Source organism: Cyprinodon variegatus, unplaced genomic scaffold (genome assembly GCF_000732505.1).
Source record: "Cyprinodon variegatus isolate N-32 unplaced genomic scaffold, C_variegatus-1.0 Scaffold551, whole genome shotgun sequence".
Classification (NCBI taxonomy): Eukaryota; Metazoa; Chordata; class Actinopteri; order Cyprinodontiformes; family Cyprinodontidae; genus Cyprinodon; species Cyprinodon variegatus.
Genome location: NW_015151004.1, coordinates 232,466 through 248,322, shown reverse-complemented (window position 1 = coordinate 248,322; position 15,857 = coordinate 232,466). Strand labels below are relative to the sequence as shown.

The 15,857-nt window shown below is 36.0% G+C and overlaps 1 long non-coding RNA gene across 1 annotated transcript; it reads right to left on the bottom strand.

The window, feature by feature from the left end:
- Nucleotides 1-486: 486 nt before the first annotated feature.
- On the bottom strand, nucleotides 487-2,574 carry LOC107095485. Its single transcript, XR_001481747.1, has 3 exons — nucleotides 2,473-2,574; nucleotides 844-989; nucleotides 487-575 (listed from the first exon to the last, which is right to left on the bottom strand). It is a non-coding gene; the product is annotated as an uncharacterized LOC107095485 (long non-coding RNA).
- Nucleotides 2,575-15,857: the final 13,283 nt, after the last annotated feature.

Below are 15,857 nucleotides of genomic sequence, written 5' to 3'. Positions count from 1 at the left end.
GGTAGATTTTTGAGTGTCTCCAATAATATTCTTTACTGAATCTCAAATGTGACAAACTTCTGGAGCGTGTTACAGACCTTACTTTCAGTTCTTTCCCAAAAAAAAAACGCTAAAGAATGAAGTTAAGTTGAGAAACTATGAAATACTGTTAGGATTCCTAAAAATCCCAGTAAAAAAAAAAATCCTTCAGATTCCAGCTTTAATATCACTAGCCATCTCCAGTATGTAACAGTGATTACACTGCAGTGGGTAGACTGATGGAAATCTGCCAAAAAAATATTTTCTGTTTAATCACAGAATATGTTTGCATACATATGAATTTATGACTCAAACTAAGTTTCTTTAGTTTGAGTCTTAAAACAGCTCAACATGGCTTGAAAAGACTGTCACATATTAAAATAAACTATATCCTTGTAGTTATTAGTCTATATTTACTGTTTTGCTGGGGGTTCTTTTGAAGTGATTGATTACAAGTGAGGAAAATACCAGAAGCTGTTGTTACCCCATGTTGCTCTCATGCTGAGTTCATTTCATGGACCAAGTCTGCTCCTGGGGATCTGGCACCGACTCTCCATCTGTTAGTAAATGAAAGCAGCTTAGCTGCTGATGAATGATAACTATAAAAATTAATACTTAAATAGAAATCAGAAAGGTATGGTACATAAAATGGAGCAAAATGGAACAGGCTTATCTTGTATTTCACTTTTTATGTGCCTTTAGTTCAGTGACAATGTTTTCTATTCCTCTGTCGCTCCCACTGAGCAGCTTTGATGGCACCAAACCAAATGTGTATAGAGGGAACGCCGAATGGTTCTACAGTGGTCGTGACAAAAAATGATTTACCTTCCAGAGCTGACTGCTGAAAGCTTTGATAAGGCAGACGTTCTTCAGTTTTTATGGTGAATGTCACTCTCACTCTCAGCTCCTGTAGCCTTGCAGCTTTATCCTCTTACTTCATGAATTCCTGCATGACAAGCTCAGTGCTCTTACTGACAACAACACAAAAGCTAAATAAATCAGAAGGTCAAGCTTGTGATCCAGTTCGAAAACACATCTGGATACTGATCCAACACATGCATTAGAAATGAAGTAAAACGTTGCAGCTATCTAAAAGTCTTTTTATTTTTTTTTACTTCTTTAAACAGTGCCTTCCAACACATTCATACCAGTTTAATAATTTCAGATCCTACAGTTAGAAACTTTATCAGGATTTCATGTGGCAGGGCAAATGATTTTACCAAGTCAATAATTTTTGCAGAATCAATCATCTTTTTGGTTATTTTATATCTAAAGATGACATTTTTCTAAATCATTTGGAAATAATGATGGATCATCCATACATATGCTATAATCTCTGCTTAAATATTTTTTTTTTCATTTAGACAAAAGAGCCTCCATTGAAAGATATTTTGTGATTTCTTTGTTTTGACTGCATAGCAATGATAATAATAATAAGGCATTTTATTCATAGAGCACAAAGTGCTAAAAAGGAATGGTTAAAACAAACAAAAAGAAAGTGTCAAATGAGAACAAGTTTAATTAATATTTAAATTTAACTTAAAATAATACATGAAATACAGCATTATTTTCTAAAAATGAAATTAAACACACCTATGATACAAAGAGGTTTGTGTTTGCAACATGAAAAAAAAAAATGGAGATGTAAAAAAATATCTCTGCAAAGCATTATAAACCCGTCTGCTGCATTAATCGCTGGAACACTGTTGCATATTAGATTCATAAAAAAGAATCGATTACATTGATTATGACAAGTAATTACTTTGTTTAATAACAGGGATGATTGCAGGGGAGCGCTGCCGTGTAAAGGATTAGCCTCATGCTCGCTCTTTCAGGTTGTTATTTGAAAATAATTCCAGCAAACATTCAGAATTACACCTTCCACATCCATCAATAAATGTCTGTCTGGAGCATGCTGGATAACTCAATAACTCATTCAGCAGAGGGGAGCACAGATGAAAACTATTTCAGTGCACCCAAACACAAGAGATGCCTTTTGAGAATCAGCGGGGAATATTTTCAGGCGTTGAAAATCTGTTTCAGACGTCTAAAAGTAGACGCGCAAGTTTCTTCGACACCGCTCACCTCTCTTGGAGAGAATTTCATTATGTCTATACCCTTTTGCCCTGTTGATTTGAGTGTAATGAGCTGCAGTAATATGGCTGTGCGAACACGAAGGAGAACGGTTAACTGGGTGTTTTTATGTCTGGGCTCAGAATGCAAACAGGGTAAAATGAATTTCTGAGCCAGACAATTTCCCTCAGAGGATGACAGAGAAGAGCTGAGACACACTTTGTAGAGACAGAGGCGGCAATTAGGATATCCAGAGAATAACACTTGATTGTTTTCCTCCCTAAAACTAGGTCTTGACGAGTACAAACACATGCTTGTTTTTTGCACATCTGCTTAGAGAGCTCCTCTTGGTGCTTCAAAACAAGCTATAACCTGACTCACTCGGATGGGCACATCGAAGGCTGTTTGTCTTGCTGCGTCGCGGCCCAAGCTCAATTAGTGATGCAAATAAATCTGCAGGGGGAAGCACGTGTCTCTAAACTGAAAAAAAGAGAATAAAACACGCTATTTACCTTCATTTTCCATTTGCTTTTGTTTTATAATCCCTCAAACCTTCCGATATGTGGTTACATAACAAATATTCAATGTATTTCACAGGAATTTATCTGGATAGACCATCAAATTTTCTTTACTTCTATAAACACATGTCGTCTGAGTGTTATTTAATATTGATATAACTCCAGGTATTCAGTTAAGGCATTATGTATTGTAAGAGAACATTAGCATACAAACGGCATTGCGAAGACCAAAAAATACAAGGTCAGAGAAAAAGTGCGGAGAAGCTTAAAGCAAGATTAGGGTGTAGAGAAATATCCCAAAGTTAGAAAATCTTAATCTAAATGCTTCACTGGGAAATCACATAAAAAGGCTCTAAAAGACAAAAAAAGTTGTAAGTTATGAAAGCTGCAGGAGAAACTGCTACCACATTATCGCTGTAGGTCCACTCATTAACCTTCATCCAAGGCCTATTCTTTTACAATGAAAGGTTGCAACTTATAATTAGAAATTGTACTATAATGGGGGCTTTTACAAGTACCTGAAATTTTTCCTTGTTTGACAATAAAGGAACTATTTTTCATTCTTACTACCATTCAGCGTTCTCCTTCTAATTGGACCTTTCTGCTGGTCTAAAAAGATACCAGTGAAATTCTTGAAAAAGCCTGATTAAAACCAATAAGACTGTGCAACTTGCCTGGAGTCTTCAACCTTGAAATGGTTTCTCCTGAATTAAGCCAGCAACACAGGAAATTTGGACTGTTTGGCTCCTTCTGGTTCATGGGAGTTGGCTGTGACTGAATCCTTTTTCCCAGGGAAGGCTGAATCTTTTCTCTTGTATTTTTATCTGTGTTACATCTTCAGTGGGTGGCAGGAGTTCAGCTGGGTGACACATGACGGAAACCCTCATGACTTCTGCCATTCATCGCCTGACTGACCTTGACCTAAAGTACAGGCAGAGTGGAATGACTGTGGGTGAGCACAGGAACATTAGTTTAATTGTGGCTCTTAAAGCCACATAGCAGAATTACAAAGAAAAAAGCTAGGGATTTATTCTAAATGGCATAATGTGACTTCCCTTAGTAGGAAAAAACTGAAAGGAGAAAAGGCTACATAAAAAGGCTAATTTCAGCAAACCACGTTTTTTATTCTGGATGTAGAACCTAGTATGTATGTATTGGGTAATTGCTTGATAAGAATTTTGTCAATTCATTTTTTTTTAAAGGAGCATCATCAGAACACATCCGAACATACAGAAAATATCAAATTGGTCAGATTGGTCTGATCTTGAATCCTCATGGATTACCAGTATGACAGAAAGATAATGATTGAACACTGATGCTGCTTTTGTACTATGCATCAAACACTGTATAACAAATAAAATAAAAACTACATAAAAAACACAAAAAGATTCCATGCTTTGCCACAATATTAAACGTCCAGATCATCAGATTAAATACACCAATCACCTAGCAACTGCTGTTTTGTAAATTAGCACAAGTGCATACTCTTTCTTTCAGGGGACTTCAGCCTTTAGCTCAAGCAGACTTTCCAAGCTATTACATGTTGTTAAAAAGATCAAAGTAACATCACAGAACTGCATCTCTGTTAACTTAAATTGGGATCTTCTACAACACGAAGGAATATAATTATTGCAGAGATAAGCGTTCTGAAAGCAACTGGACTCCATGGGGAGAGGAGACAGAGGACTCGAACACAATCTTTAGTTCAGAATTTCGAGTAAGTCGAAAAACAGTATTCCTTAGACAGTTGCAGAAAGCTCCACTATCCTCTCAGGACTCATGTCTAAACCTACAGGCTGGTTTAAAAGAACCGTTTCCGACACACATTATAGACTAATCTGTGCTGTTCTTTACCTTAAATTCTAGCTGACTCTAGAGGATATAGCGTTCAGAACACAAACTTAGATTTAAAAAATGAATTTAACAAAACACCATATCTTATATACCATATACTGTATTTTTCACACCTGAACTGCTCTACATATTTATCATAACCATCGCAGTGTTATGCCAGATCTTTTAGCCATATATAATGGCTTCTATGTGCAAGTCATCATTTACGTGTACACAGGACCTTAACCCCCCACTGTACAGTTTGTACACTTGTGAAAAGCCAAAAAATTGTGAATGACACCTAACCTTTTTGTTCTTTGACAATATTCTTAGGATTAGGGCAGCAACTAACGATTATTTTAAAAATCGATGAATCGGCCGATTATTTTTTCGATTAATCGATGAATCGGACAAAAAATATTATTTATATTAACCTCTTTATTCCAAAATAAACATTTTAGACAGAACAAATAAGCACACAAGTACAGGTTGCTCATTAACTGTACTGGTGCAATATGAAAAATAAATGTTTGTGTTAAAACTATACAGACTTACATGAGAAATGTAGCTGTACATCCACAAAATATAGGGTACTTTGTTTCATAAAGCGCAAAAAAAGACAGGCATTTTTGTTTTTAAAAGCCCCGAAGGGGTTCAAACAATAGGTCCCCCCATTTCAACAAATGAGGGTTTTTTAGACTAGAAGAGTTCTGCCTTTTAAGACAGGAAAGTATAGCAGTTAAAGTTGCTACTTGAGAAAATACTTAACCATAGAGATAAAAATAGCCCTGTGATTCAAATTATAAATTGTATTTGGAATAAAAATGAGAGAACTAGGGGTGCTAAAAAACACATCCTCCACAGGCAGAAATTTACATGGGAATGTGGCATATAATTAATTGACATATTGCTGATCTTGCTGGATTTTATTCTGCTTTACTTCCATAATTTGTCAATTTTTATCGATTTTATCGATTCGTTGTTGCAGCCCTACTTAGGATTATGATAAGCTAGTTCATAAAGCTACTTGCTTTATACAGTGCCTTGCATGCTCTGTGCCATTTAGTCCCATTGAGTCTAATTTAGCCCTGATATCCATCCCAGCATGTTTCGAAGCATTATAAAATGAATACACTCACTGGGCGTAGTGTATATTGTAGTACTCTAGGAGATACTTCGGTAAATAAAAGTAGCTGGAGAGTAGACCATTGTGGAACCCTGCAGTAAGTTCATGTTCTCTGAGCTATTTCAATACCAATATGTATAATTCCTACCGCTTCACGCAGTGGGTACCACTATTGACTTGCAGAAAGTTCTCCCTGTGCATGCGTGGGTTCTCTCCGGGTACTCCGGCTTCTTCCCACAGTCCAATAACATGACTGTCAGTTTAATTGGCTTCTCTATATTGTCCTTAGGTGCGAGTGTACGTGAATGGTTGTATGTCTTTATGTGTTTCCGTGTTTCCCTGCGATACACCGGCAAACTGTCCAGGGTGTACCCCACCTTTTGCCCGTAGGCTGCCGGAGATACTGTAGGCACCTGCCCCACCAAGGACTAAGTGGGAGCAAATGGATGGATAATTACTACCTAATATAGATGAATGTAATTAGTCTTTTTATTACTTTTCATCAAATTCAAACCTGAATGAAATCTTGAAATTCAGTTCTGTTTTGTTTTTTTAATGGTATCAAGTGATACCAATACAGCAGACATAGACCAATTCCATTACGTTTGTCACTCCAAACTTTTACCAAAGCATTCCCTCTGATGAAGCCTGTTTTAGATGTACTGAAGAATAGATATAGTTCTTTATCCTAAACAGGTAAATTTGTTTTTTGACTGTCTTCTCAGTGATATGACGGATATGTTTGAAAACATATGGATAGGGGCTTTAAATGCTTACTACTGGTGCACATATATTTCATTTATTTGAAGAGGTTTGTTAAAAGATAAGTCAAAATATAGATGCGTATGAGGAGCCTTTTATCTTTTAGAAAATGGAAAACTAGATAAAGTATTGAAATTCTTTGTTTTTTTTATGTAGTTAATGGTTCATTATTTTTTACATATACAGTAGGAACCCTGTATCTTCCCGTGGTAATAATGAACTAGGGTAATAATGAACTTAGTTCATTAGTAGATAGCTTATAAAGAGATCCTCTTGTCTTTATGTTTTGTTATATGTAACAGTGCTGGATGTGAGAAACAGCAAAGACTCGGCTCAACAATTCTTCCTCATCCAGTCTATTAAAACACAAATGCGGACAATGTTAGAGCTATTTTTGCTTCTCCATACAACAAATTCCACTGAGAGCCCTTTAAAGATCTCAGACACTCTCTGAATCTTCCCCAACATTTCATATAGACTCAGAAATGTCACATATGTATTTAAGAGCTTTCCACTGCCTTTTATTTTTTTCAGTTGTCTTTCATTGCCTCTGGAGGCTCTCCCATGTCTGTTCCCTTGTTTTACAGAGCTGTTAACAGCACTGCTACAGCCTCAGAGAAGAGAGTGCATGAGGCTACTCAGACCTGTAACTATCTGCAAGCAACGGGCCACTGAGAAGGATGATTCACGGCGACAGCAAAGCCCACATCCCCTGAGGTGTGAAAGGGACATCACTGAGAGGGAACGTACCGTGATACGGACAAAGTCACAAGCTGAGCAACTCAGAGCTGAAAAACTGTCTCACATTCTCTCATTTATTACACAGGACAGGTGAATGAACTCATCTAAATGCTGTTGGAGAACCTCCATTATTTGAAAACCACCTTACCGGAACTGATTTTCTCAATATGCTTTTTTTCGCTCTTGCAAGTCACACCAGCAAGTCTTTATTAAACACAAAGTAGGAAATAAACAGCTCCCTAGAGTCACCCTGACAGCGGGTTGTGTGCTACTTTTATGTAAATACCAGAGAGAGTAATTTAATGTTAGAATCCAATTTTAGAAATGCTCAAGCAGATGTCTAATTTATGATCCAGTGTGTTTCAGAAATGAAGCATGACACTATATGGTACTCTGCAAACATATTCATATCACTTTATGTCAGAACCAGAACCTGCAAGTCAAAGGAAAAAGAAGGATTTAAACATAATATATTGAAAACTGGCATGCATTTCAGTTCATTTCACAATTAAACCTTCAAAATAAAAATAATTAAATGCATTTCAGCCCACCAGTGCATTATGTGGTTTTAGAATCAATTCTGAGGCTCTTTGAAAGAGCATTAGTGAGCAACAGCATTATGAAGATCAAGGAACACATCCGAAAGGTCAGGTCAGAAAGTTAAGGAGGTTAAAACCAGCTTAGATTAAAAAATAATATTCTTAACTCTGGAAAACATGTTTGTAGCAAACACATAGAGGAACATGTTCTGCTCTAACCAGGAGGTATATGTGGTGAAAAAATAAATCTGTACTTTATCAAACCTACTGCAGTGTTAGCTTCTTACCTTAGAGCTGGTAGCACCACAGGATGGCATCTTTTCCTTTTATATCAATCTAAAATGCAGGGCTTTTACATATGAAATGCACAAATGTATTGTTGTGAATTATGTAATTACTTGGAGAATAAACTTAACATGTAGAACAAAATGTTTTGATCTTTGATGACATTTGAGAGGTTAAGAAAAGTAATCATCTTGGGAGTGTTATGGTCTTGGTTTTGTTAAGTTTTCTTTGAGTTTTCATGTTGATTCATGTTTTTCTTTGTGTTTTATTGGTTTAATTCCTATTTTGTTGTGACTTTGGTTGTATTTCACTTCTTAGGCTTTTCTTTGTTGCCCTCTTGTGTTGATTCCCACTTCCTAGCTCTCTTCCTAGAAGCCTTGGTTCTCACCTGCTCCCAATCAGCGCGTTAGTCCTCCCTTTGTTTACTCGGCCATAAATACTCTCCCTGTGCAGTTCCTCAGTGCTGGTTCCTCGTCTTTCCCTGGCTCCTCGTGCTTGTTTTCCTCTGATGTCTGCATGGTTCTGGTTTGAGTTACATTTTAAGTTAGATTTTGAATTCCTGCCTCTGTAAACTGTTATCATTAATTAAAACTGCAAGAACTCACCTCTGCATCTGCACCTGGGTCCTCAAAACCTCAACCCAACCTGACAGAGAGGACTGATGTCAGCGCATTAGGAAGCAATACTTTCAGATGAATCCTATACATGGGAGGTAAATAACTAGACTGTTGCTTAGTGGTCATAAGTCCTCTTTCCAGACGAAAGTAAAATTAATTTGGGAATCTGGAGGATGAGTGAAGAGGCACAAGATCCAACCTGCTTGAGGTCCACATTCAGTGATGGTTTGAGGTTCCTTATAATCTGCTAGTGTTTTGTCCACTGTGTTTTCCAAAGTCCACAGTCAATGCAGCCATGTGCGGATTTTAAAGCACCTCAAACTCCCTTCCACTGAAAGGCTTGATTGAGATGCTGATTTTATTTTCAGCAGGATATGACACCTGTCTATATTTTCAAAGGTGCAAAAAAAAAAGGTTTTAATGAGCTGGATTATCAGAAAAAAAAAACTGCCCTGAAATGAAACCCACCAATAATCTATGGATTTTATAAAAAGGGAGATGAGACACCAAAACCAACAATTCTATTATACCTCAACAGAACCACAGTCTGCCCTACTCCATGCAATGCTGCATTGTTATGAAAATAAAGCCATTATTAAAATTACAGAAAAGTTTAATGAATATATCATAGATCTGATATTTAGTTAGTTTTAAATGAAAATGATTCATATTCTACTTTTTGTAGATTTACCTGTATGTTTAATTTTATAACATAATAAATGCCTCCCTGCTGTTGTGATTCAGACCTATGGAGAAATCCATAACTTTCGACAGCTCAAGATTAATAATGGTTTGCTCAATGACCAGCTGACCTGAGCAATCGTGTACCTGATTACAAATGGGCTGCTAAAATGCTATCGTCAGTGGCTAATGTGAAACAACACTGAGCCAATAAAAAGATCTCCAATACATGTTGTGATCTTGTCCCTTCCATCGAACAAAGAGGGAGCAAGTGAAGCTGTACGTTTTTTTTTTATTTAAGGAAGCTTATTCTGGCAGAATCCAATGATTATTTTAAAAACCAACCTGCATTCCTTTTTGAAACATTTGCATATAAGCACCAAAACCAGATAGGTGCTTTTTCCCCCAAGATTTCTATGCTGAGAGACTGCAGCTTTAAAATGACATCATAGGTCTGAGATTTAGTCCTGCGGTTTGTGGCCTCCAGTAAATCCTTCCTGTTGAAGTTGCTTTGCAGCTCTCCAGGGTGAGAGTATCTAAACAGAGTGAGTGATTATTCAATGTGCGGGTATTCAGGTTCCCATCGGTGATTTGTATAAATAGCCATCCAGGTCCAAATAATTCACTATCCACTCAGCAGCAAAGCTATCTCATGGTAGTTCAAAGTGAGTTGGATGACACTTTACTGACATCCAGTGGTCTGAAAATGTACTGGCAAACTTTGGTTCCAAAGCAGAAATTCCTAGTCTTCTCATTGAGTTTCAGGTATCAGCGGAAAAAAAAACATGTTGCAATGTGTTAAAGATATACTTAAATTTGATTTTTTTAAAAAGCATGTGTTAAATTATTCACACCAACTGCAAATGAGAGTCGGGGAAAACATTATTTACACTATTACAAGCCATGCTAAGAACCCCACCTGTGAATAATTGAGAATAATAGTCCCATTAACTCCAGTGCTGAGAAAAAGCACCTCTCTGCAGCGCGTTTCAACAAGGAGTGACAATGTGGTAGCTTCTGAAACGGCTACCACATCAGATGTAGAATTCCAAATTCCAGAGGTTCTAGTAAGAATAAATTAGGTCTTCCACATTGTAGTGCAACTGCTGAAAAAGAACCCAGATATACTGTTTATGGACTCTACTTAAGGAGGAGGCCACACCAAAGCCTTTGCTATAGACATTCAGCTGGGATTAAAATAAGAGTCCAGCATGGTGGTCAGGATATAATGGTTTGGGGCTGATTTTTCCACCAAGAATACACAGATCATTATCAAATTATATAACATCATAGAAAAAAGGATGACTGCATTAAAATTCAATTAAAAAAACGACAACAGCACAGTCTGCAGAGAAATTTGGTCCTTAGCGACATTGAATATTACAAAACACGCAGCTTAAAGAGATATTAAAGAGATTATTCACTAACAAAAAATACTAATGTTTCTCAAGATAAATGATATCAAGGAGGTAATCCAACATTAAACATTCAACGTTTCTTGCAAAAGATAAACAGTCAGAAATACAGAGAAGAAAAACGCTGGTCAGTAATTAAAGGAGAGTTTAGTTGCTGTAATGAACAATAAAGAATTTTCTATTGTTTAAATTTACTGTAATGTTCACTGTAACATCTCTTTTGTATAGTTTATATCAATTTATTTCTAAAAGTTAAAATTGGTGCTATAGAGGTGGAAAAAGGAAATAAAAAACATTCTTTGTTGTGATTAATGACTACAACATCTGCTGGAAATTTCCCATCAAAAAATTCTTAGAAAGAAAATCAATTCTTAGAAAAGCACAACATTTTTATATCCTGTATTGTTGACTAATTTAACCATACCTGAGGTATTGTGTAAACGTTTGAGGTAACACTTACCGGATATCACTCAAACCACTATGCAGACTGTAGAAAAGAGACATGAGGATAATTCATTAGGTCGGCTATCATGACAAAAATAATCAATGTTTCATTCATTCCTGCCTTCTTAAATTCTCAAATCTAGTACAGTTTCATGCCTCACAACTAATGCATAAAGCAGGAAACAAACAGCTACCAGACAGTATACAACCACTTTTTGCTAAGGCATAGATAGGGTTCAATTACAGGGATAATCTAGATTTCAAAATGTAATGTGCTAAAAAAAAACATGAAAAGAATGAGCATTTCAATAAATGGTGTGAAAATAGGGAGCAACTTCCTTGAAGGAACGTTAAAGCATGAAACTCTTTTTTTTTTTTTTTTTTTTTTTTTTTTTTTTTAAAAAAAAAAAAAATTTTAAAAAAAAAAAAAAAGGAACTAAATGCTGCATGGGAGAAAAAAAAAAAAAAGCATGAAACTCTTGAAACTGGTTTTCTTAAAATCACATGAAATGGAAAAAGGAGCATGAATATTAATAGGTGCTCTTAGTCACTATACCTGTTACATGTGTTTGCAATGTATGGGCCATTGGCAATAAATGAATGAATGAATATTTGTGTATGCATATGTGGATATGTTTGTTTGTTTGTTTATATATATAAACTAATTTAACTACTCACTTAATGGACTTTTGGGGCAGTATAGACTCATAAGAAGCAGGAATCTGGAAGATCGTTGACGTTAAAGTTATATAGAAGAGAGAAGGTGTATAATAACATAAGTTAACTTTTTCAGATGTAAGCATTAATAATACATATACCGTAATTATATATATTGTTAATTATACAAGATTTTTGCAAAATGTTATATTCAGTTTTTTCTCTAAAATGTTTGAATTGAATATAAAAAATGAACTTAGAACTGGCTACCAGTTTAACTGTCATCAGCTCCCTCTGGTGTTCAGCAATAATTCACAGATCTTACAGCAAACAGTGCAAACCATTTCCTTTGATTTGATAACAAGAACAACTGTTTCCTAACTCTTCAACATGCCTGATTTTCTGTATGGTTGGAAATTTTCTAAACATTGAAATGCAGAAGCAGCTTTCGACTGCCCTGGTCTGTAGACTAGTAAAACTGGTTTGTTTCTCTCTCTCTTCAGAGTCGTACTTTATATTTTATAAAGCTATGTGTTTATGTTTGTTTTTCTTCAAAATGGGGTAAATCACTGCATGAAGAAACCTACAGTTCTGTAAAGTTATTCAAATTGCTTGAACATTTTTTAAGGCTCCCACCAAATTGGAGTATTTTTCTTGTGACAAGCAAAGTGAAAATAGTGTCATGTTAGGAAATTGAAGGAAAAAAGCATGTTTTTAATAAATAGTGAAAAATGTGTCATTCAATTAAATTCAACCTCCTTCATTTTGATAGCACTAAGTCTTATCCATTGCAACCAGTTACATTTAAAGGTCAACGAATCAGCACAGAGTCTATCTGGCTGTAATTTATTTCCCAGGATTGATCCAGCTGATGAAAACCAATGAATCACTAATAAAATAAGAAATTTGTGTTGATTTTTAAAGCAGAATTTGGTATGAAATAAACCAACTTTTGAAACTCTCACAGAGTAGAAAAATTGCAAACCTATTGAGTCACTGCATTCACCCCAAACTGGTTGTAAAAATGGTGACTCTGGAGGAGCTGCTGAGGTCCACCACACATTTGAGATAATCTAATCACAGGATAGTTCACTACAAGCCATGTAGAAGACAGAGAAAATGTGTTGAAAGACAACAAGATTATTCCTTATCTTTAGACTGCACCCTGAGCTTTCAGCAGGGGGCTTAATATACTGTCAAGCCAAGGCTTCTAATTAGGAAAAACTGTGAATGTCTGGGTGGGTGGGACAGTATCGCTGCAGATGCAGAGTGACCAAACAGATGTTACGTATTGAAACTCTCCAATATGTGTGCTCACAGCTATGAAACCTATTTTGTCCAAACCTTAATAGTTCTTCTGATGGATTTGGTTCTGCAGAGCACCGGTCTGTGGATAGAGATCAGCTTCACAGAGATGTATTCTGACAGTCCAAAGTGAGAAGACTCGTATTTTTATTTTACTTCTGATTGAGTAAAATAAAGAGTTAGAAACTTTCTAAATGTGGAGCTTTATATTCCACATGGGTTAAGCCCATGCTAATAAAATGCATAAACATTTTTATACTTCAGCAGACTTATGGTTGCAAAGTTAAAGAATGTGCCTAAAATTAGAATAAGTTTAATCCTGCTTTCATACCTACTACTATCTGTAATGGCGACTTTCCTGCAGTCTAAATGTTTTTTTTGTTTTTTTTTAAATAGTCAGAAATGCATGACCTGATGTCCTTCAGGATATCTAAAAAAATATCAGCCTTTCATCTCCCCCTCCTACACTCTTACTGTTTCGTTATTCTTATAACTTTAAACCTAATACTGCACTCGTCCTAGACTGATGAGCATATCGGGGGCAACGCAGGGGTTCACTCTCTCTCCTAAGGATGTCTCAGTGCTCAGCAGGGCTTTATGACACAGCCTGCTCCAGGCATGAAAATGTAAAATACAGCTCCTGCTCTCTCCTATCCTACTAAGGGACCAAGACAACCGGACTGGTAGATAAAAACAGCATGAACATACTGAGGGATTGTAGTAACTGTGTTTTTCGCACCAGTTTCATTTTGTATCTCTCCTCACCTCTTAGTTTTCCTTTTTTTAAGGCTATTTTTTCTGTCACTTCCTAATTATCTTTCGTATGTATATATATGTACAGAAAGAAAGACAGACAGACAGACAGACAAGGAAAAGGACAAGGAAAGAATAGTTTTTCGTTTTGAGTACGCCACAAAATATTTAAAGAAAAAACGACATTAACTTAGAAGGCAGTTTTTACCACATACCTAATAAGTGCTTTATATTCACTTTCAGTTACTAAAAAAGTTAGTAGGAAATTACAGAGTGCCTTGCTTAGTGAAGGCAGCTACTGCCTGTTTAGCTTAGCTAGCCTAACAGTACGAACAGACTATCTGCAGTGCAATTCTGCTCTGAAAATTGCAAAAGCACATTTTCAATTCAATCAATGCAAAATGTACAAAAAAACATTTGAACGATGCTCATAACCCTGAATAACTGACTGCACAGATTAAGTTTTGAGATGAAGTTTTATGCTTAAGGACATCCTAGTATCTACTTGTTGTAACATATTTAATGAATGCGAAATGACTGACTGACTGACAGCAGCAGCAAACCCCACTCACTATGGGCTGGTTGAACCAGCAGCAACAGCAGCCTTATAGCACCGAGCTCTAGTGTTCTGAAAAATGCAAAACACATTTTAAGATTTTTGGATGTTTTTTTATTATCCTACTTTTTTTATTTTAAAGCGGGTCAATTTTTAATAAACTGACCCGACAGAAAAAGATTTGAAGTGGCTCAAAGCATGGCAGGATATCTTGCTGAACACAGCCTGTCCTTCCTCTCAGCCCCTGCCAATGGATTTAACAATGCGGGGTAATAATTTTCATACCTCCCTCTGAGGCGGAACCAAAGCACCAGGTTACTGAAAGGCTTTTGAAAGGCAATGAAAAAGCTCCACCATTGCTTGGGGCACCAATTGCTGAAGAGGGAGCTTATGTGGCAATTTAAGAAAAGAAATTAATAATCACATCAATGTGACAATAGTTCATTTTTGTTATACTCTGTGCTAAAAATAAAAAAAACAGAAAATACAAAAACTCACTCCTTGATCCCTGTTGTTACTCATTCTGCAGGACACTCCACAGCTGTCAATCATATGATCAAAAACTGGAAATTTAAATCAGTGCGCCAAAGTCCGTTTTTGTTATGAAAAGATACGATTTTTAGGATTTCAACTTTTAATTTATGTGGACTTTTAAATCTAAACAGCATGTCAGTCTCTGATTAGTTTTTCAATCAGTTCAGTTTACTTTATTTGCACATAAAATTAACCTTCAGCTGGAAATAAAGGATACTCTGTGCCCCCTGTCCTAAATAAGATAAGATGCTCAAAGTGAAGCTTTTCATTGTCTATATTTATCTTTAAGTTCACAAAAATCATTGATAGTTTATCACAATCTCAGTGGTAAAAGAATGGGGAAGGAGAACTTTGGGGGGAAAAAACAGTATGTTTTAATTAAAAGTAATAAGTAATAAGCCTAATAATGTTACTGTAGATATTGTAGCTGCTGTGTTACTGTATAAGTGTGTTACTTGTTTTGTTAAGCAATGAGGACAAGTTGAACTTGCACCACATAAAGATGCTCTAAAATCCTACAAATACAATCACTGTTTCCATAAAACAGATACATCTTCAAACTAATCTAAACCTCCTTGGAGGCTTAGAATGATCTAAAGGTTGATTATAGCACATATTAAGAAAGCACCCTGTTCTATAGGGAAACATTATCACACAACCGTCTGCTAATATTGCAAACGTACTGAAATAAAATATAAACTATGGTGCATATATGAACTGTTTTATACAGAAAACAATATTTTACAAAATAATAACCTTGAATAGCTTCTCTGCACAATAAAACACGGAAGACATCAAATAGTTTACTGTCCCCTTGGTGTATACTGTACTTGTTTTATCTGACTACTTTTTATTTATGCTTTATATTTTAATGGTTATCAGTTGGAAATTTTACAGTGCCACTGCTCTGTTAAACGAATAGCATACACTGAATCTGTTCTGCAAACAGACAACAAACACATGACGGTTCTATGGAAGACCCCTTTAGAGCTGCATGGTT